The sequence below is a fragment of the Pinus tabuliformis genome, chromosome 1_2, assembly GCF_031772625.1.
Source record: "Pinus tabuliformis cultivar Carrire ecotype Pingquan chromosome 1_2, CPIR1, whole genome shotgun sequence".
NCBI classification, from domain to species: domain Eukaryota; kingdom Viridiplantae; phylum Streptophyta; class Pinopsida; order Pinales; family Pinaceae; genus Pinus; species Pinus tabuliformis.
Genome location: NC_142298.1, coordinates 763954298 through 763978417, shown reverse-complemented (window position 1 = coordinate 763978417; position 24120 = coordinate 763954298).

Sequence of the window (24120 nt, the reverse complement as noted above, 5' to 3'; positions counted from 1 at the left end):
ACTGAGTTAAGTTCAGTTAAATTAGTTCCAAACTATTTGAGGAACTAATAGAGAGTTAACAGTCAATTGGTGCACCAGTGCATCCACAAGTGTCACTTTAGTTAATTGAAGATTCCCTTATCAGAAACTCATGCATGTCGATTATGAGAAAGACCCAGTTGAGACTAGAGTGCAGGAACAGTGTACTATTAGTGGTATTATTTACCAGAGTGTAAATATCATGCATGCATCAGAGATTGATCCTATGTTTGGATTGCGTAGTTTTGGAAGCATGAATTCCATTTAAATACGGGCTATTCATCCTAGGAATTACACGAGATTAGGGGTTTGGAGAGTTGCATAATTGGCCAAGTGTTGGCGAAGAGCTAGCTTGTGAGCTGAGAGAGTTGAGCTACTTGTGCGGAATTGTTCTAGTGAGAATAAGCTTTGTATCTTCACTCATATTTCTGATATATGCAATATAGATAGCAAGGTTTTGAGTAGTGGCTTTCCTCAAATACATCTTGTGTTATGTGCCATTGATTTATCTTCTTCTTGTTCATATTGTTTTCATCGATCTATTGGCTTTCGTTGGTTGAAAGTAGAAGTAGATTCTTGTCTTGTGCTTTAGTAAATTGCATGAGCTTGTGAATCTACAGGATTTTCTACATGATATCGGAGTTGAGAACAGTGCACAAGAGGAGATTTCGAAGTTTTGAGTTTTGGGTTACAGGTGAAATTCGAATTTGCAATACATACTTCAGGATCAGCAAATGGCATTCTACGGTTTGCGGCTCGAGTATGCCTTGGAAGGCAGCTCAAATTTTATAGCCTGGAGGGATAGAATGGAGGCTGTGCTAGAGGATAATGGCTTGAAGGAATTCATTGATCAAGAAATTCCTAAGCCAGTAGCATCGGATGCACAGAATTTGGCCGAATGGAAGAAGTGTGTGGCGAAGGCAAGGCAGATAATCCTTGAGGGAGTTCGAGACCACATTGTCTCGAGTCTCCATGGAAAGGAAACTCTGTATGCTATGTGGAAAACATTGACGGACTTGTATCAGAACAACAGTGACCAAAGGAAATTGGCACTAAAGGACAAACTTCGAAAAATCAAAATGGAGAAAGGCGAGATGATTCCAAAATACTTGACCAAGTTCACTCAGTGTCGTGATGAACTTGGAAGTGTTGGAATCACGGTTGTCGAGGATGATATGGTGAGTCTTGCTCTTTTGGGACTCCCAAAGAGTTGGCATAGTTATTAGGACTCTTTCAATGGTCGGGAGAAGCTTCCAGATTGAGAACGACTGTGGTCGGATTTGATGTAGGAGGAGATCAAGAGGAACACCAGGGATGGCTCTTCCTCAAAGACTGATGATGAAGAGAACTGTGCCTTAGCATCTAAGGTGAAGAAGCGGAAAGGGAAAGCTTCCCATTCCAAATCAGACTCTTATCATGGAGGTAAGAAGAAAGGCATGATGAAAGTTAAATGCTTTCATTGTCATGAGCTCGGCCATTTTGTTACAAATTGTCCACTCAAGAAGTCCAAGAAGAAGTCCTCAGGAGAAGCGACGGGTGAGGCTTTGGTCTCTCAATTCGAATTGGACTTTTCCCTCATTGCATGCATGGTGTCATCAATGATGGGAAGTGTATGGTACTTAGACAGTGGATCTTCATTCCACATGACTGGAGACAAAGAGTTATTCAGTGACCTGGAGGAGAAAGATCTCCAGATGCATATCGAGATGGGTGACGATGGGAAGTATAGCGTTACTAGATTGGGCACGATTGTTTTTCAGAGGGAGCATGGGGTTCCACTCACCTTGAAGAATGTTATGTGTGTGTCTGGGTTGAAGAAGAACTTGGTATATGTTGCCATGCTTGAGGATAGAGGCTATAATGTGATCTTCTCGAAAGGAAAGGTGACCCTTCGACACATAGCCACGGGTCAGGTAAAGAAGATAGGGATTCGGGTGAAGAATCTCTATAAGCTGGAGGTAGAGGAGTGTGTTGCTTTAAGCAGAAAAGGTGTATAGAGGAGATGTTGGCGAGTTGTGGCACAGGCGATTGGGCCACTTGCATCATGGGGCATTGAAGATATTGCAACAAATCTCTATCAGTCTTCCCAAAGGTATGCCTGAGCAAGTTGATACATGCAAGGGCTGTACTTTGGGAAAATACACCAAGTATTCCTTTCACGACAGAGACAGTCGAGCAGAGGCTATTCTAGAGCGAGTCCATTCAGATGTGTGTGGACCATTCTCGACAACATCCACAGCCAAACACAAGTATTATGTTATATTTGTTGATGACTATTCTTGTAAATGCTGGAAATTTTTCATGCAAAAAAAGGATCAAACCTTCCCAAAGTTTTCTAAGTTTAAAGCATTATGGAGAAAGAGTCACGCAAGAAGGTTAAAGCACTACAAAGTGATAACGGTGGTGAGTATGTCTCAAACGAGTTTAAGAACTTCTGCACAGTGGAAGGGATTAAACGGGAGTTGACGACACCCCATAACCCTCAGCAAAATGGGGTGGTCGAGAGGAAGAATAAAAGCATAGTAGGGGTAGCAAGGGCGATGTTGCATGATCAGGGCCTAACACTACACTTGTGGGTCAAGGCATGCAACACAGTGGTTTATGTTCAGAACTGTAACCCACATCGGATACTTGAGATGAAGAAACCAGAGGAGGCTTATTCCGATAAGAGGACAGATGTTGGTCACTTCAGGCTTTTTGGGTCATCGATATATTGCCATGTGACTAAAGATGCACGGAAGAAGCTTGAGCCTACAACAGAGTTAGGGATATTTGTGGGGTACACTGATACATCTCACAACTATCGGGTGTACTTGCTGACCAGCAGGATGACAGTGGTTCGGAGGGATGTCAGATTCGATGAAGAGAAGGCCATGCGAGTTTCCCTTCAGAGGGAGCTTGAGCTACATGCAAATGAGGAGCTTTTAGCTCCTAAGTTTGAGGAGCCTCAGATTGATGTGGAGCAGCCACATGCAGAGGATCTGGGAGTGGAGACATCCACTCAGGTAGAGGCTTCCAGAGAGGGAAGAAAGCGCAACAGAGAGGCTGACATATTTTTGGATGATGCATGGGAGAATGTGGGAGCACCCACTTATCAACATAGGCAAAGGAGATCACCTGAGAGGTACACTGGATACATGGCTCTTATGGGCGAATATGTTGTGACAGAGCCATCTTCCTTTAAGGAAGCAGTGCAGCAGCCGATTTGGGTTGATTCCATGGTGGAGTAGTATGACTCCATACTTCGTAACAGTGTTTGGGATGTGGTCCCGAGACGGAGGACAAGTCAGTGGTGAGCTCCCGTTGGCTTTACAAGGTAAAGCAAGCTACAGATGGTAGTGTGGAGAAGCATAAGGCTAGATTTGTGGCCCGTGGCTTTTCACAGGTAGAGGGGATTGACTATGATGAGACCTTTGCTCCTGTTGCAAGGTACTCGTCAATCAGATCTATATTGGCATTATCAACACAGATGGGTTGGAAGATACATCAGATGGATGTGAAGACAACCTTCCTTAATGGCATGATTGAGGAAGAGGTGTACATAGAGTAACCTGAAGGTTTTGAAACCTTTGACCGTGAGTCACATGTGTGCCGACTCAAGAGAGCGTTGTATGGGCTGAAGCAAGCACCTCGTGCTTGGTACACCAAGATAGATAGTTGCTTCACCAGGTTGGGCTTCACAAAGAGTGAAGCGGATGCAAACCTGTAACACAGTGGTGGAAAGTAAATTGTTGATCATTTTACTTTATGTTGATGATCTCATACTGACAAGTGATGATCAGTTGATCAAGTCTTGCAAGGAGGAACTTGCAAGAGAGTTTGAGATGAAGGACATGGGGCTCATGCATTACTTTCTTGGCATGGAGGTATGGCAGGGAGATGGGGAGTTGTTTGTGTCTTAGTGCAAGTATGCCAACGAGATACTCAGGAGATTCTGCATGGAGAGCAGCAAACCCATGGAGACTCCTTTAGCAGGTAACTGGAGGAAGGAGGATGCTACTTCAAGGGAAGTAGTGGAAGCTACTATTTACAGGCAACTTGTGGGTTCACTCATGTAATTGGTGAACACATGACCGGATATGTGGTATGCAGTTAACCAGCTTAGTCAAGCGATGGTTTCGTCTACCAAGCTGTATTGGAAGGTGACAAAGCATGTGTTGAGATACCTCAGGAGAACTTCTTAGTATGGATTATGGTACAGACGGACAGAGGGAGTGAAGCTTCAAGGCTTCACCGATGCAGATTGGGCAGGGATTCCATCTGATAGGAAGAGCACATCAGGAGGGATCTTTAGTATTGGATCAACAACAGTTTCTTGGTACAGTAGGAAACAAAGATCGGTTGCACTTAGTTCGACAGAGGCAGAGTACATGGTTGCGAGTCAGGCAGCATGTGAGGCCATTTGGATGAAGAAGATCCTGGTTGGTTTGTTTGGTTAGTAGATGGATCCAACTGTGATTTACTGTGATAATCAAAGTTGTATCAAACTCTCTGAAAATCCAGTTTTTCATGATCAGTCCAAGCATATTGATATCATCATCTCAGAGATTGTGTATTGAGGTGGATTATGTTGTTAGAGTAGATTCCCACGAAGGAGCAAGATGCTGACATTTTGACAAAGGCATTGCCAAGATGTAAATTTGAGTTTCATGGAGACAGGATCGGGGTAGCTGATAATCCCTTTCTTGTTGAGAGAGAGTGTTGAGAAATGCCAACAAGAAATTCCAATTTATTTGTCCTTGAATTAAACTGAGAATTAAAATCGAATTCTATTCTCATAGCAACTTGTAAATAGTTAATTAAGTTTAATTAACTTAATTAGCTTAGTCATTTCAAGTTGGAAGTTTTTCTGTAGTCATGTATATGTTCTCCCTAAGTTTTAGGGGTCCAGTATGAGTTTAAAATGAGTTGGAAATTAGATCACTCAGTTTACTGAGTTAAGTTAAGTTAAATTAGTTCCAAACTATTTGAGGAACTAATAGAGAGTTAACAGTCAGTTGGTGCACCAGTGCATCCACAAGTGTCGCTCTAGTTAACTGAAGATTCCCTCATCAAAAAGTCATGCATGTCGATTATGAGAAAGACCCAGTTGAAACTAGAGTGCAGGGACAGTGTACTATCAGTGGTATTATTTAATAGAGTGTAAATATGATGCATGCATCAGAGATTGATCCTATGTTTGGATTGCAAAGTTTTGGAAGCATGAATTCCCTTTAAATACGGGCTATTCATCCTAGGAATTACGCAAGAGATTAGGGGCTTGGAGAATTGCAAAACTGGCTAAGTGTTGGCCAAGAGCTAGCTTGTGAGCTGAGAGAGTTGAGCATACTTATTCCTGTTTCAGACCCCAGGAAAAGCTTGTTCAACATCAAGGCTGAAAAGGTTGTAAGGTTCTTCTACTATTCAAAGTTAATACAAATAAATTTGTTTTTCTCAATAAGCTGTTAATTCATGGTTTATTTTATGAATTCCTTGATCACCATAATAGACATGATTTATAATATTTGCTATGCAAGTGCTATTTAATGTTTGCTTGTTTGTGATTGCAGGTCTTCAAAGGTAACTCTTTCGAACGATTGGAGGATGACTACTACGAACAAGCATTGGATCTAAGGTAGGATCTTAACACCTTTGTAGTATTTACTTATAAATCACATATGTCTAGAGAAAGATAGGTTTGTTTGTTTGTTTGTTGCTAGACTATCTTCTGATACTAGGGAGATCGGTCTTGTCCGCAAGATCGATTTATCCAGCCAACAAATTGGCGACTCCACTGGGGAAGGTATTTGATTTTTGGTTTTCCTTTGTTTTGACTTGAGAAAATTGTTTTGTTTTCTGGTTTTTGATTGATGTATACTGGCTTGGGTAGTTTTTAAAATCTGGAAGTATTTTTGTTTTTTTGAAGTTTTCTAGGGACCGCACTTTCTCTTTACAGACAGTGTGGGCATCTCCGCATTTTCCTTCAGTAAACAGTGCGGGACCGCACCTGTTGCTTCTGGAGCCTGCGGACCCTGTAAATTTTTTTTGAAAAACTTAAGATATCTTCTTCCAGTTAAGTTTAGGTTTGATTTAGGATTTTTAGTGTCTACCCAGATCTGTATTTTTCCTGTCAAAAATCTCTTGTGAGTGAGTTCCAATAGTATTTTTGTTTTGAATGATTTTCTAGAAGTTTTGCATGCTTGGAGTGGTTTTCACTTTGTCTCTGTAGTGACTCAAAGACCAGAAGCTTGAGAAACCTTAGATCACCCTGGTGTCTTTTCGTCTTCTTGATGAGTTTGACTTGGTTGTGAAATCTATCCTTTGTGAGAAATAGATTTAGTTTTCTCATTGCAAATCTTTGAACAAACTTTGTTATAAGTTTTGAATTTCATTTTTACAAAAGAAAACATATCTGGATGTTTTTGATTGGTTTGTTATTCTGTGCAAATGAATCCTTAGTTTACTGAACAACTAAGTAAAACGTCCTCAAAAAAGAATTGAAGCTTTTATTCAATTAGATTTTTAAAGTTTTTAGATCTCAAAATTAGTTTTTGTAGTTTTGAGTGTTTTTCTAGAACTTGTAGATCTCTTTTGAAGCAAATTGTTTTTTTTGTAGTTTCGAGTTTTGAAAAAGGGAAAGGGATTTATTGTGAGCATTAATTATTTGTCTTGTTTTGAGTTCTTATTAAAAAGACAAAAAGATTTTCTTTCCATTTCCATGTTGAAAGAAAGAATTGCATTCTTGAACTCTTTCTTTTAGCTAGAATTTCATTGAAAGAAAAACGAATTGCTTATCATTTTAGGTGCATTTTTTAGTGTGTTTGGAGTCGAGTCTTCACACCATCAAAGTTTCATTTCCATACCTATCGACTTAAAGAACAACCCATAAAAGCAACACTTAATTAAAATTGATCTAGTAATCTTTTCTATTTCTAGGGCTCTTATCACCAATATAGCTTAGGCTAGTATCTTGGAGTAGGGAGTAATTAACTCTCCAAGATAGTTAAAACAAACAAGTAGATACATCTTGCGGTAGGAAATAAATCCAATTGTAATTGATACATTCTGGGAAGCTTCTCTTAAAGGAGTCAATCACGAGATCATGTCCGAACCTTTGAGACAATCAATTCTGTTTCATTGGGAAAGATAGAAGATCTGCGCGTATTATAAACGGTAAACCTCAGATTAACTATTGTCGAGGAGCCTGGGGTCACTTGTTGGTAAACCTCGGATTGACCATGTCGAGGAGCCTTCAAGGGGATTGAGCTTTGTTACTCTGCCCTTGCGCATAGAATCGGATCGTAGACTGTCCCCCCAGTTGTATTTTTTGTTGTTGGTAACCTTAGTGTCCATAAACTTAAGATTATTTCCTAGGGTGACAGTGAAAGAAAGATCTCACTGTACCTGACGCAGACGTCGACTAGACTCACTTGGACTCTCTGGGGGGTTCTCTTCACTCGAGATGGTTTTGTGAAAAAACTTGTGCCAGTCTGTTTCAGTAAGCAGGTTGTCGGGGTAACTATTCCAACTGCCCTTTCTATATTAAACTTCTACTAAGTTGGATTTCATCACTAAATATTGTTTTTAGTACGGGAAGTTACTGTTTGTGTGTGGTTTACACTCTTAGATTATTTTTTTTAGGCGTGTGATTCAGCTGTTTGTTTCTTTAGAGACTTCAGGTGTTTTTATTGAAATTTTCTTTGTTTGCGTGTGATTAATTAATATTTAATTGTGGCCAGATTACCGAGACAATCTCGTAGACTTCAGGGGAAACCTCCTGAGTATACACCAAGCCAACTTGAAGGGCTACGAGCTCTCGTATCACCTAGTGACAGTAGAGTTGGATCACTAGAAGCCGGAGAGTCATCTTTAATTGTTCATCCTAATTATCAAATACAAACAACAGAGCATATTCAAGAGCCAATTTCATTTTCCGAAGTTACTGGTAGTATTTCTCCTTCCAATGAATTAGCTGAAGAACCTGAAATTTCTGAGCCTGACACTGAACCTACTGTTTTGGAACCATCTTCAGGATTTGTTACTCCAACTTCTAGTGATCCTAGTTCACCTAGGGTAAGAAATATCATTACTCAAAATCTTCCTTTTGGCCTCATTTCTATTGAAGAACTTGTCAGTCCAGACCAATGTTGCACAAAGCGCCCCCCCCCCACAGTTCCAAGCCCCGAAGCTTGTCTCATACGGAAGTGCCTAGGAAGCTTGGCCGGAAGCGCTGCTTCCGAATTTTTTGCCGCTTCCTGGAAATTCGGAAGCGTGGTATGGAAGCGCCGCTTCCGAAGCGCGCTTCGTATGGCGCTTCAGAGGAGGAAGTGTACCGTACGCTTCCGGAAAAGCGTTTAGAAAATCGTTTTTTTCAATTTTTTTTTTAATTTTAGGTGAGTTTGCTTGTTGGGGGTGGGTCCACCTTGGGTTAGGGTGACGAATGAAGGCAAAAAAAAATATAAATATAGTAGATGCTCCCTCATGGTAATGTTAAAGTCTTAAAGTAAAAGTGACATTCTCCTTTATTTTTCATTTTCATCCTTTTACTTAAATTTTTAACATTACCATGAAATGACTCAGGATGTTTGAGAGTGGTTCTAACCTCATTGGACTTCATATGGAGAAAATAGAATTTCATATCCTATTCAAAATTCAGCAGACTTAACAGTTTTCAGGAATTCAGGATCAATGGGATTGTGGCATTTCATTAGATTATATCAAGTATGAAGGTATGCGATTAGCATTTAATCAAGAGCACCAAGCCCTATAAGTACCCTAGTGTTGGTGGTGTTAATTGTTGAACTCCTTTGTCACGCGGCACACCCTTAGCAAAAAATTACCTTTCAATCAAGTCAAAATCATCAATCAAGCTTGTTAAGCTTTTTCTAAAATATTTTAAGTCTTGAATTAGGTAGTTTGATCAAAATTGGGCAATGTTGACTAATATCCCTAGACAATCGAGGTAGAGGCAAAGGCTAGACAAGAGGAGAAGAATCTAGATTCTAGATGGTTGATGCATCTAAATGGTTGATGCTCGAATAATTAATCATTAATGTACAATGGATGTTATATCTATCTTGATTTATGCAAAAATATGCATGTTTTCATGTCTTCTACAATTAATTTGCTATTTGGGATGTTTGTTTTGAGTATAAATGCAAAAAAATATAAAAATATATATATATATAGCAGACGCTTCCGCGGATGCTTCGCTTCCGCGGATGCTTCGCTTCCTAGATTTTTGGAAAATGACGCTTCCGCATCCCCGCTTCCAAAAAACGCTTCCGCTTTGCCCCCGCTTCGTGCAACATTGGTCCAGACGAAGACATAACTCTTCCCGAAAACCAACAGATTTTAAATCTTACGGAGCATGAATCAATATTCCACAGTCCTTTTAGGAGTGACGCTTGGTATTTATCATTGACAAATTTTTTAGAAAACCCGGGTCTTATTTTTTCACCACCTCGAATTCCTTTTCATCCTACACCAAGAGGTTATTATCCTTCATCGATCATGTCAAGACAGTCATCTATGTTTTCCCAATCACCGGAAACATTTTTATACGGCGGTCCTTCTGTTCCTTCGGGGTACCAGTCACTCTCTGGTACTTTTTCAAGAGCAACTCCTCGACCAATTGAACAAGAGTTATCATCTGGTAGTAATGGAACTCAAACGTTAAATGCAGAGCAAATCCATATGATGTCTGGTAGTATTCCAAATCCTCAACCTCAAGGTAGTCAGTTACCGCCTGGGGGGCAACCCCAAGGTAGTCAGTTACCACCTGGGGGGCAACCCCAAGGTAGTCAGTTACCACCTGGAGGGCTACCTCAAGGTTTTCAACCTTCAGGACAGTACATACCCCAAGGTCAACCCCAGACTCAGTACATACCCCAAGGTCAACCCCAGATTCAGTACGTGCCTCAGGGTTATCAACCTCAAGGTCAGTACCCAACTCAAGGTTTCCAACTGCCTTCTGGTCAATCATTTTTACAAGGAGCTGGAAATGTACCGCTTAATTATCAGCCCTACGTTCAACTAGGTTATGGTCCTCCATATGCACAACCTTTTATGGGTCCATACTCCGGAATGAACATGGTGTGGAATCCATCTCAAACTCAACAGACTATGCAACCTAATGTGCAGTTACTTAATCAACCTAGACAACCTTTGGTTTCTGGTCCAACCCAGCAACCTATCCAACCTACTATTCAAATCCTTGCACCTGGTTTAGTTCAGCAGCCTAGGCCTAGCACACCTCGTACTCCGCCTCAAACTGCTGCAACTACTGCAACTTCTGTTCAACCTACAACACCTGTTTCTGGAGTATCTGTAGCTCTGGTTTCTACTATCCCTGCATTAGTGCAAATTCCTCAAGTCTCTGTGCCATAGTCAGGACCTACAGTTCAGACTTCGGTCCAGATGCCTACAGGACAAGCTGGTACAAGTACGATTGCCACAAGTCAACTGCAATTCATCTATCAACTGTACCAGGGACAGTATCAATTCGGTCCTACTGTACAAAACCCAGTTTATCAGTATCAACCGTATCCTGGCTATACTTATCAACAACCTCAACAACCCCAGTTTGGTCTGGTTAATCCTGGTTTTCCAAGAGGTTATAACATTCCTAATGCAAATCCGATTCCAGGTTATCTTGGATATCCTCCTCCTGGAACTGGTCTCATTACTCAAGGTTTTCGCGACCCTAACCATCAATTACCATTTATTGCAACTTTGGATTTACCTGATTTGTCGCGCCTTACGAACGATCCGATTTACTATCTTCTGTATTGGCCGCCAATGCCTAGTAAGTTGCCTAGTGATATCCCGAAATTCGAGGGTAAGTCAGGAGAGGATCTGTCAAATCACGTTATGACTTATCACCTTTGGTGTGCATCTAATTCAATCATTGATGATTCAATTCATTTGCATCTTTTTCAATGAACTCTTATTGGTCTTGTCGCCAAATGGTACATTGAGTTACCACGAGGCTCTTTTAATAATTTCAATCAGTTAGCCACTGCTTTCTTAACTCATTTTCAGTTGCCTGTCAGATACGACAATGGCACGGAACTGTTAACTTCACTGAAACAATCCACGTCCACATATATTTTTGATCATATTCATGAATGGCAACGTAGAAGGCGTTTAGTGAAAGTTTTCATTCCGGATCAAATTTTAGCGGAATGGTTCATTAAATCATTGTTACCCAAAATCACTGAAGATGTAGCTAAGGGAGGAGTTGTCACTGAAGAGCAAGTCATTGCTCAGGCTCAGTACCTTGACCTCGTCTATACGCAGTCAGGTACTTTACATGAAAAAATCCCTGATCTTCCAAAACACGGTCAAATAACTGTAGCTCCTTCAGGGTCTCATGCCGCTGATGGTATGATTGGTTCAGTTAGTACTAAAAGTAAGAAGAAATCTTCAAAGAATTCTTCTCCTATAATAACTTTACCTGATTCCCCGAAAGGAGATTCTTCCGCTGAAATTTCTGCCGACATCCATGTCGTAGAATCATCTACGACCAAATCAAAATCCGGTAGTAAAAATAAGGGGAAGAAGAAAAACAAACAAAATTCAAAAGATAAAATAGATAAAAATGAATCTACTGATGAAAAACGGAAACCTTGCTATCCTTGTTTCATTTGCGACGAGGATCATTTTACCAAAGACTGCCCACATTGAGCAGAGGTTTCGAAATTCGTTAAAGGTTCTCAAACGCCTACTGTCTTGAAGGATCCTTTTCCTACTCAAGATAGTAAGATGATTGGTTCTTCCTCGAATGCCTCAGAAGAACCCATTATGATGATGTCTCATGTCAAGATTGCGACGCGATCGCAAGATTATGGTAGTAAAAATCCTATTGGTGGTAAAGAAGCAGAATCTTCTAATTCAAACACATCAACTACACCTCCTCCTGGTTCTGATCCACTACAGATCGAGAAACCCAACCCTGACTTAGTAATCAAACCGCCTGCTAAAGGTGTACTTCGTAAATCAACTTTCAATCCACATGCGAGAGCTGCTCAGAATTACAACATTGTTGAAGACTTAGCTATTTCCCCTTCAGCAATGTCGGCTTTGGAAGTGCTGCAATCGTGCCCAGCACAGCATAAATTACTATTGTCTGCTATAGGAGCTGTCGATATTCAGGATTCGAACCTAATAATCTTTGATTTAGAGAATAGTACACCCCGCCTACCTCATCAAATGGCTTTCCAGATTCCAGTTTTAGTCAAAAACAGACCTTGCTTTCGGACTGTGATTGATGAAGGGGCTTCTACGTGTATTATGTCGATCCAGTGTTGGAAATCACTTGGTTCTCCCACACTCAATCAGTCTCCGACAATTCTAAAGGCTTTTGATGGCCAAGGGTTCCATCCTTTTGGTATTTTGCAGGATTTACCTATAGGGGTCGAAGGCAAAACCGTAAATCTAGATGTGGAAGTGGTTGATGCCCCTCTAGATTACAACCTTCTCCTGGGTCGCAGTTGGTCTTATGCTATGACTGCTATTGTTTCATCGGTTTTTCAGCTTATCAAGTTTCCTCATAACGGAAAGATCGTTACGATAGACCAGTTGACTTATTTCTCATCCGACCCAGCCTCTACAGATAGTATTTAGCACATCGGTAAAACGACTATCCCTTACAAGGATGTTGGCGTAGGTTCGATTAAAGATTCTGATTTACTAGGAAATTTTTCCTTCCCTCCTCCTAACGTATCGCTTTCTATTGCAAATATTCATATGATTTCATCGAATACTGTTACTTTTGATGATCCTTGGATCGTACCTTCTGATTCTGAGGTGGATTCATTTGATGGTGCGATGCCTTTGAGTCCCTTTGAAATTGCATATTAGGCTGTACAGTCGTTTTCTGATTCCTGTTCAACCGAAACTGATCTTCACCCTATAATTGTTGTCGGTCCTTTCACAAAGTGGGGTATTGACTTTATTACATGTAACCCTCACTCGACCGGGGGGCATGCGTATATTATTCTAGCGGTAGATTATTTTACTAAGTTGTCCGAGGCAATGCCTATATTTTCGGCAGACGGCAAGACTGTTGCAACTTTCGTATTCAACAATATAATTGCTAGATTCGGTGTTCCTCAAGCTATTATTTCTGATCATGGAAGTCACTTTCGAAATCTCATGATCACTGAACTGACAGATCAACTTGGCCTGTGCCACGATAGTTCTACTCTGTATTACCCGTAGGCTAATGGTCTGGTTGAAGCTATCAATAAAGTTTTAGTCACTATGATCAAACGAATCATTGGTATTCATAAGTCAAATTGGCATACCATGCTATTTTCAGCACTTTGGGCATATCGGACCTCAGTGAAAACATCGACTGGTTTCACTCCTTTTCAACTGGTCTACGGTTTGGAAGCAGTGTTACCTATTGAATGCGAAATTCCGTCATTACAATTAGCCATAGAATTACTCCCAGCTACTTTTGAAGAAGAGAAACGTTTTTTGTACTTAGCTTAGCTAGATGAGAATCGACGCACTGCTGCAATAGCAAACGAGACTCATGCGAAACGAATGAAAGCTCAGTACGACAGAAGTGTTACACCTCGTAATTTTTCAGAAGGAGACCTAGTTTTAGTATATGATCAAGTGAACGATAAGCTAGGGGCTGGAAAATTTGTACCTATGTGGCATGGTCCTTACATTGTTAAGCGAAAGCTGACAAAAGGGGCTTATGAATTGATAGATTTTGACGGTGTCTCTTTGAATAAACCCAGAAATGGACTTTATCTGAAGAGATATTATGCTTAAATTCTATGTGGAGATTTTTTGTTAGATTAGTTTCTTTGTAGCTGGTGTGTTTTAGATTAGAAAAGTGTGCCTAGTTTAGAGAGTGCTCTTATCATTATTCCTGCTTATCTTGATTTTACTCTTGATATTGCAGATGTCGACGTCTCTTCAAACATACATTGGTTTTGCTGATGGTGCTTGTCGTAGTACACGGAACATTTCTTCCGCAGCTTGGGTTATCTATTCACCCTCTGATGAGTTAGTGTCTATGCATGGGGTAAGCCTCAGTCAAACAACGAATAACATTGCAGAGTATAGTGCAGTGATTGAGTTATTATCTGAATCCATCTCATTTGGGATTCAGAGTTTGATTGTTAGGTTGGATTCTAAACTCGTTGTATTACAGCTTAACAGGGTTTATGCCATTAAAAATCCAGTGTTATTAAGGTTATTTTTTAGAGTTCGTCTCTTGGAACGTGAATTTGATTACATTGAATATCATATTCCAAGACATTTAAATACATTAGCATATGCAGTTGCTTCTAGTATGATAAATAGACATTTGCAATAATCAAAACAGTAAATTTAATAACATTCGATAACATGTTACACGAGATAGCCGGTAATAATGATATATCATAGCATAGACTTGTGTTTCAAAATATACATCGTCTTCAATCATAGGTTGAAAAACACCTTATGATCGGCAAAAATGATAATACAAAAAGACAAAAATGTCGTGAGTCTACAAAATCAATCATCCTATCCCTGGCGATGATCCTTGAAATGATAAAGTACGTCACTCTTCATACATGACAGACTCTATCTTCATCTATTATAGACTTCGCACTTTAGGGGGCAATCTGTTGCACTAAAAATTGTCACCTTGACATTCTGCTATCTGTGTGAGTTCATTACCACTCATACTTTCCTCCTCTGCAAGTCTAAAACATCAGTTCCTCATATCAAGTCTGGAAAATAAGAGAAAAGCTCTCAAAAGTTTTAAAACTCTGGTTCCGCACTTTCTCTTTGTCTTACCTGTGGTCCCACACCTGATAGTCATGTCTCCTGCGCACCTGACCACACTGTCTTTGTGTTAAAGGTGCGGACCCCTGTAAAAGTTAAAAAAGCACGAGTATACTCTGAAAAACTCACTTTCAGTTATTTGTAGAAGCTTCTGGAAGAAATCTTGAGGTGGCAAGTTCGCTTTTTTAAGGTTCATGTATCCCAGACCTTAAGGAGCTAATCCCTTGATGTGAGGAGCTTATTCCTTTGAAGGAGGATTCTATCCCTTCATAGGTGGACCAGTAACCTCCTCCTCTACACTATAAAAAGAAGCATTGAGCTGGTTACTTGGGAGTTAGAAGCTTAGTATTTTTGAGGTAAAATGCTGCTGGAACTTAGTCTTCTTTAGTTGAGATTTTATGAGGAGAGATTACATACCTCTATGTATCTCATTTGGAAGAGTGCAAGACTTGTCAAAGTAAAGGAAATTCTTGTTTTGGACCCCAGGAAGAGCTTGTTCAACATCAAGGCTGAAAAGGTTGTAAGGTTCTTCTACTATTCAAAGTTAATACAAATAAATTTGTTTTTCTCAATAAGCTGTTAATTCATGGTTTATTTTATGGATTCCTTGATCACCATAATAGACATGATTTATAATATTTGCTATGCAGGTGCTATTTAATGTTTGCTTGTTTGTGATTGCAGGTCTTCAAAGGTAACTCTTTCAAATGATTGGAGGATGACTACTACGAACAAGCATTGGATCTAAGGTAGGATCTTAACACCTCTGTAGTATTTACTTATAAATCGCATATGTCTAGAGAAAGATAGGTTTGTTTGTCTGTTTGTTGCTAGACTATCTTCTGATACTAGGGAGATCGGTCTTGTCTGCAAGATCGATTTATCCGGCCAACAGTTGTTTGAAGTAGATTTGAGCAAAGCATTTTCAGCAGTATAAAGAGTCTACCTAGCAGAGCCATTTGTACTTTTTTGGGTCATCCGAGTCAACTGGAATTAGGCCAAACCCATTCTGGGTTTTGTTGGGATTGGTGTGTAGTGTGTATAGCCAGTGAGAGAGCCATTTGCACCATTTTGAAGGGCCTAATCATCAACTGGATTCAACTCAAACCATTTCTTGGTTTTTCTGGGCTTTGGGAGAGGAGTTCTGAGCTAAATTTTCAGAGTATTTTTTGGAGTATTCAGCCCTTAGACTAGCATTCTAGCCAGCAGCCAACAACAAATTATTTCTAGGTAGTGCGCAAATCACTCTAGAACCATTCTTACCACTTAGGTCCGGGACAATTTTATGGGTTCTATTCAGCTTGCAAAGCAAGCCCATGTTCCAAAATTTTAGCTCATTTTATGTACTCTTTTATCATAAAATTAATAAAATGGCTCAGATTGTGTTGTTGGAAATTTTTGTGTATGAGTTCTAGTTTATTTATTGTTCCTATTCCATTGCTTGGTATTAGCTGTTAAATTCCAATTAGGAATATTATAGAAATGCAATGTGTTGTCGCACAGAATGTCTAGGCACAACAACAACGCTCAGATCGGGGGCTGTCACCCTGATCCCCAATCTCTCCGTTTAAGCTGTCTCTCTACAATAGGCTAAGGGCCCTATGGGAAAATGGAATGAAGAAGAACTAGTTGGGAACCAACTAGTTCGGGAGACACATTGAGGCGATCAAGTACTTGATTAAGGTTTAGCAAGACTTAGGATTTGATTAGATTTTAAACGATTAATACCATTGCCTTATGGAGTCAATGATCTTGCTAGTGAAATGAAGACCAAGTAATCGATTAGCAACTGCTGCTTAGGTGAATGACTATCTTATATGAGATGCAGATCCTAAAACTTAATGTGAGATGTAGGAATCTTGGTTGATTTTAGTTAAATGCCTACTTAGATTGTGAATCCTTCAATCCTTTCTGTGTTGAGCCTGATTTCGTAGTAATTGGCAGAGAGAAGGTCAGGAGAAGCACACTAAGGTGTGATTAACGATACCTCTCCTAAACTTCTAACATACCCGGTGCCTCCGGCGCTGCAGAGAGTTGTGGCTCTAACGACTGCAAGATCACCGTTTTAAGTAATATTAAAACAAGCTTCTCAAGAAAAAACAGATGGATATCTATTTGTCTATCGACCAAGCTTATGCTTGGAAGTAAATTTTGTCTATACAAAGTTAACTTATATGCAAATGCACCGGAAGATGAGATGAAGTTAGACTCGAGGATGGGAAAACAATTGTGTCGCGAAAAGCCTTCAATCACCAAAATTAAATGCTCTCTTTTTTAGATGAAGACTTAGAAAATGAATTCTTGAAGATACTATAATTAAAACACCAGCTTATTTCAAATCTTCTTGATACAATTTAGCTCAGAGAACAAAAACAACTTTGCAATTCATTATCAATGTCAACAGATTTTCACAAATATTCAACTTATGAAACAGAAGTATGCAGTCTATTATAGTTGCACGACAAGATTCTTTAACAATCACTTGAAAACATTTGTAAAATGTCTAGCATGTAACTAGCATTAAATAATCCAAGCAATGACGATAGATAGATGCAATATATTCAACAGATGCACAATGTCTTAACAATTAAATTTTAAGAGATTCAAATACTTTCAACAACCACGAAATTTAAATGCTAACCAATTTAGATCCTAGAATTTAAATGATTATGCTTAGTGACCCAAATCTCAGAAATTTACCACTTTCCTATAGTTAATCTTTATATATGAAAATTAAAGCACATTTAACTATAGAGAAAAAGAAATGTCGATACCACAAATTCTCCTTTAGATTTTATCCTTGACAAATTTGACTAGTCTTTAGGAAAACTTTTTGATGTGCTAAGCAAGACTAAATGTGACCGAAATAAATCGAAAAAAGATTTAATTTTTTTTAATTTTTTAATGGTCCAGCGGCCACATAAAAAAGTTAAAACCTTTAAATGTGAAATTTATTTCGATTTAAAACTTTAGGATATCTCAAAGTCACATTAAAAATGAAAATGAAGCCCCTTTTTTTTATTTTTTATCTTTTAGTTTTTTATGTTTAGAATTTTTTTTAAATTTTAGATTTTTTAGGACCTTTTTTTTTTAATTTTTGAATTTTAATAAAAAAAAATCAATCTCAAGATAAATAAAAAAAGAAAATGGAAGCAAAAGTGAATTCAAACAAAAAGGAGGAATCGAAAAACCACAAAAAAAAAAAAAAATCGAATTTTTAAATTTTTGATTTGAAAAGAAACAAAAGTTAAAAAAATAAATCATAAAACAAAATACACTAACCCTATCTAACCCCACCCACACACAAACAAAAACGAAGAGAAAAGGGAAATCGGGATTTTTTTTGTTTTTGTGAGTGCAGGCCGACGGCAGGAAAGGGTTCGATGGCAGCGTGGAGAGACGCAGTTCGATGCATTTTTTGGAGAAGAGCAGGTGACGCGCGATGGAGGCAGAGGGAGGAAAGGAATGGATGGAGCAGCGTTGAGGAGAAGAATGCAGAACGAGGCAACGATGAGGGCTTTCAACAGGCTGCGGAAAGGATCAAGAAGCTTGGAAGTTGGACGAAGGGAGCTGTCAAGAAATCACGGTTTGCAGGTGGACAACAGTGAGGAGGGGTTAGCAAGTTACGGGCTTTGCGTGCAGGGAATGGAGCTGCGGGCTTACTGTGGTAGCGTGGAGAGTGGATGAGGAAGCCGTAGGGAGAGAGGCAGTCACATGGGCAGTGAAAAATGTTAGCAGAAATGGGTGTATGGAAGCAGCGAAAGGCGAGGGTTAATGGAGATGGAGTTCACGTGGAGAAAAAATCCACAAATGAAGGAGAGAAAAGGCAAGTTTGGAGATGAGGAAAGAGCAGCTGAAGGGAGGATTGAGTGAGGGTTTGCAGGTTAAGGAAGATACGAGGGATCTGAGAGAGATTTTCGTAGGAAGGCAAGGGTGAATGACACAAAAAAAATCGAAATTTCCCAGAGACTGGAGATACGCAGCACGAATAAAACCAAGACAACAAAACAAATCTGAATTTTTTCTTCTGAAAACCCCAGGCAGCAAAAGCGATTTCGAAAGACTTCAGGAAGATAGCCCAAACTCAAGATAAATTTCTAGATTAAGATGTTTTAATTCATATTTATAATCGAAACCCCTGTAAAATTGTCTCCAGATTTAAAAAATTTAAGAAACCCCTGGACTGCAAAAATATCTGGATAGTCTCCCTGCAAAAATAATTTTGAAGCCAAATCTTACCCTCTATGGCCTAGATCTGGTTTCAAAATCAAACCTTACCTTCAAATCTGCAACCTGTACCTAAAAACACAAACACCCAGAACCCGGATATACAAAAATAAATGAAACCCCAAAAAACCCAAGTCAGAAAAATTAAAAAAATTACAGATCTATGCATAGGAACAACGGGTCTACCAGATCTGGTGCGTGTGAGTCCATCTCCACTCCCAAATCTGATAATCTAAGGCTCTTTAAAGCCAGATTTATCAATTTAGCATAAAAAAATTTGAAATTTTGATTTTAAACAGAGGAGTTTCACCCAAAACCTTTATGTTGGCATTATGATACATGGGTTGTCCTTGATTATGATACAGGTGTTGTCCTTGATGGCAACTCACTCAGTTGAAAGATCACAGTGCAGCATGACAACAGCAAAGAATTACAGATCAGACTTCAAAGAATGAAGAGAGGTATACGCAGGTTCACCTTGACCAAGATGCATATACACGCAGGTTCATTGAACTCAAGTAGTGTATACGTACACACACACTTTCACAGAAGGAAAAGTGTGTATATGTTGGAAAAATAAGTTTTTGATCCGAGGTATTTGGTCCAAGGTATTTTGATCCATGGTATTGGTTCGAGGTATTGACCCTAGGTATTTGGTCCAAGGTATTGGTCCTAAGTGGTTTTTTTCCATGGCATTGAGAAAGGCCTAAAAACTATATAAGGAGGAGAAGATCATTAGGCCAAATGGAGCAAGAATTGAATATCTGATGAAGTGTGAGATCTAGTATGCAGGTTATCAGCTTATGGTGCTTTGCTTGATCTGAACCAAGGATGAACCTTAGCGATTGATGAGGGATAAGATCTAATGATGGATCGGGATCTTAAGGCTTGAAATGAATTATCATTATGCTTTGATCATGTATAGTCTAGATCTGAATACTGACACGTGTTATTTTGTGAATGTTATGATCTGGGTATAACTAAAGTCTAGAATAGCTGCAAAATTATGAATAAATATTTGCAGATGTATACGCTGGTTGACTTTGGTAAAAGCATGTATACACGTTGGTTCGGTTCATCAGAGTAGCGTATACATTATGAAATATGATATTTGAATTTGCAGTTGGCTCTAGTGGTTGTTGCAGAGTTTTGGGTTCTGCTCTGTGTTCTGGTGACAATGTTGTGAAGACAATATTCTGAATGTTCAGATTGGTTGATTGTGATTTGCTTTAGTGATGATGGGACTTCAGTGATTAAGTTGTGGGTGATTCAGAGATTGATAATTGAGTTTCAATGATTGGTTAATGCAGATGTATTTGATGGTTGTATTGCAGTGGTGATTGATTTTGTTCTTCAATGTTGTTGATGGGTCCAGTATGAAAATTCGATGAAACGTGGCCTTCATATTGTGATGTTGTGTTCCAGGAGTATCCAGTCTGAAAATTTATGGAACGTGGTCCCTGGAGGAAAAGAGAAGGTTGTAGCCTTCTGTAGGTCCGCGCCTACGTACTAGTAAACATATCGGCTAGTACAAGAGCTAGGGGGTTGTAGCTCCCTTCGAGTAGAAGCTGGAGAACGAGAGAAGGTTGTAGCCTTCTGCAGGTAGAAGCCTGCGTACTGGTATGAGTCTGCACCAGTACAAGATTGTAAACAGGTTTTTCTTATATTAAAAGAAGACAGTAGCAGGTAGTTTTTGTCCCACATTGGGTTTCCACCTTAAATCTTGGTGTTCATGTGTGATGGTTTGTTATGATATTACTTCACATGGTTACTGTTTATATGGTTAATGAAGTACTGATGCACTGATTAAAGATCGACATATGATGAATTAACTGAATCATAAGTTTGCTGGATATACGCTGGTTGCCTTAAATACAGTTGCGTGTACACGCAAGTTACCTTCATTGAAGTAGCGTATATAAATTTAAGTATGAAAAGAAAAAGTTATTGATTTGACTAATATTGATTCACCCCCCCCCCTCTCAGTATTATTTCCAACACGTTCATGCATCAACAATAATATTTCTTATGATAAGCCCGGGATCCAATCAAACTGGGCTCTTCAAAAAATACGAATCGAGAGTTGGTTGGTCCAACTGAAAACTTCCTCAAACGCCCGATGATCTAAAAATCAAGATTTTCCTGCACAACTCAGTTCAGCCATCAATGTAGAGCGAGAAAACGATAATAAAATTCAGATTCAATAGAAATACCTGCTATTATATTCAAAACTTAAATTATCATTCAAACCCCAGTGATTGAGCAAGATATCTATGCCCAAATCACTCTTCAGAAAGCTATCATCAATGGCTAAAAGGAAATCTATGAATGAAAATAACACATCTTATAGCATTTCCACGAAGAGTAACACCAGCAGAAATTAACCCCAAAGTCTTTCTTTATTACTCATAAAAAGATTACAAGAGAGATTTCACTTAGCACACGACTCAAAGATCGAATAATCTTGACTGACAAATGACCTCCTATTTAAAGATAAATCCTCCAATGGCTAGTTCGAGTGATCCTTGTCAAAGCAATCTTGACCGTTGACGAGGATTAAAATTTCTTTTAATATCATCTGTCGAAATTTTAAATTATTGAGGAAATTCGAAATTTTCAATTAAATGCATTTTAATTAATTCAAAAATTAATTTTTTGAATTAATTTCCTCAAAATTTTGACTTTGACTTAACCCCAGGGACCAAAGGCTTAAAATTTAGCAAAATAATTAGTTTACCTTAGTCCCTGGATCTCTTAAACTTTCATTTTTTAAGGACCAACGAATTTTGCATTTGGAGAATTTAAATTTACCTAGGACTTAGAATTAATCAAATTTCTGACTTAGGATTTTAATTAATTTTGGTCAAAAAATTTAATTAATTAACCTATGAGGAGATAAATTATTTTTCTAACCCTCAAGACACTTTACATCATGATTTTTACATTTTTTACATCTCAAGGGGGAAAACCCATTTGCAAAAGACCCTCACAGACTACCCAGTTCTGCAACACAAAATATAATCTAGCAGATTAAGCAATTTGTAACAAAGTAACCTAACCAAATAGTTAGGATTATTCACAAATCGCTTTTACATAGACTCGATCTAGAACACTAGGACTCACCTAAGATCCCAGTGATAAAATGCATTTCGACTTTGGGGTAAGGCTGAAGGAAAACTCTCCCGACCATCTAAGAATGGATCGGTGAGACAAAAAACCTCCCGGAATGTAGATTGTCACCAGAAAAATAGGTTTACATAGGCAATTATATACATGACATAGATCTGCTGAGATTATTTAAATCATATACATGCAGAATGGGTTTACATTATAACATGACAATCAGGCTGATGATGATAGCTGGACAACACAGACACATCGATTAGGCGCTATCCCTTTTGTGAAAAAAGGGGGTGTACTGCTATGGGTCGGTGACACGTAGTGGTCAACACAATGTAAGATAGAGATTGTAAGAAAACAATACCTACACTTACCTAAGAGTTTTACATGCAATATTAGAGCCTATTTAGGGCAAGCCATAGTGAAAATGAGAGTCTACTTGAAGATGCTAGCAAGCTATATGTGAGGACTAAAAAGAAATACTAAAAGAATAAATAAAAGAAATGCAAAAAAGAAAGGAATACTTAATTTGGGAACCTACTGAGGTGTGCGAATAATGAGAGTGTGGTAACCTCATTGTCGAAGCAATATATGTACATGTAGTGATAATCTTAGAGTAATTGTCTAAGTATGATGTAAAGGTGCATGCAACAAGAATGAAGGAGAGGAGAAAAAGAATATCAAATATCACAAAAGTAGAACAATAACTAATCTATGATATGCAAGTATTGAAATAAGAGACAAATAAAAAAGGTTAACAACCATGGAACTAAATAGCAATGGGATATGAAATTAGATAATGAAAAACTATATAACAAGGAGAAATGAAGAGATAGATAGCTACCTATATCCAAGCGCAAGATGATGTAATGCAAAAAAATTGTTTAGGGGTGTGTCATATGAGAGACAAGACCCTGCTTAGACATCCTTAAAAACCAATTATAAATAATGTAAAGCAATAGCCATAGAGGAAGAAAGGAAGATGGGGGCTAGCGCAGCAGCAGGTAGGTGTCGGCAACAGGGTTTGAGTCAGATCTAGGCCCGTAGGGCCGAGGATAGGGCCCATCTCCAATGGACGGGGCGTAGGCAGCAACAGGCCGTCACCGTTCAAGTGTAAGGCAGGCAGGGAACGGCAGGTGGAGGTCCACTGCTTGCGAAGATCGGACACCTGGAGGCCTAGTAACTGTAAAACGCGAAGGTAAATTCCTCTGGGGGAATAGGATTAGTTTTTCTTTCGGACAGCGACTTCTCAGCGATCGACCAGCCGACAACGAACCGCGACCTGCTCAGTAACCATGGTTAATCCGGAGGAGGGTATTGACCTAGATCCAGCGATGGAAGATATTCTCTCTGTCTGGGGAAAAGACCCAACATCTGAGAACGTTGAACGTTATTTCGGAACGGTGGAAGCCCCAGCACCTCCTCCGTCCTGTTCAGACAGATCGACCCAAACCCTCCCAGTCGAGGCCAAGGAACTGCATGAGACGGCATTAGTGCACCAGGAAGGAAAGATACAGCATCAGCACCGAAGATCGAGCAAGGGAACCCCCCAGACAAGCCCGATCACCCCACATTTCGGGAATAAAGGAAGAATAGGGTTTGCAGGATCGATCCTTTCCGGCGGTTTGGAAGACATTGTTACTCTTGGTTCAAAGCCAGGGCAAAGCCCAGTAGTTGACGTGGGAAGAACAGCAACAATCACAAGGTCTTCAATAGCAACAAGCCGGAACAGCCCAAAAGAGACTGACGGGCTGGACCAGAATTCCGTAGGTCATCAGGCGCCTAGGGGAGAAGACAGGCGAACAATCCAGTCTCTGTTCGAAACCCTAAATCCTCCTCCTTCTTATACGAAGGTTACTTGCCTGGAATCAGATCTTTTCCCCCAGATCTCTGGGCCAGACTCACATAGAGGGCAGCCGGGAAATGAAGCCCTAAGAAACTCTGAAAGAGGAACAAAATCCGCAGAAGGGCAAAGGAAAA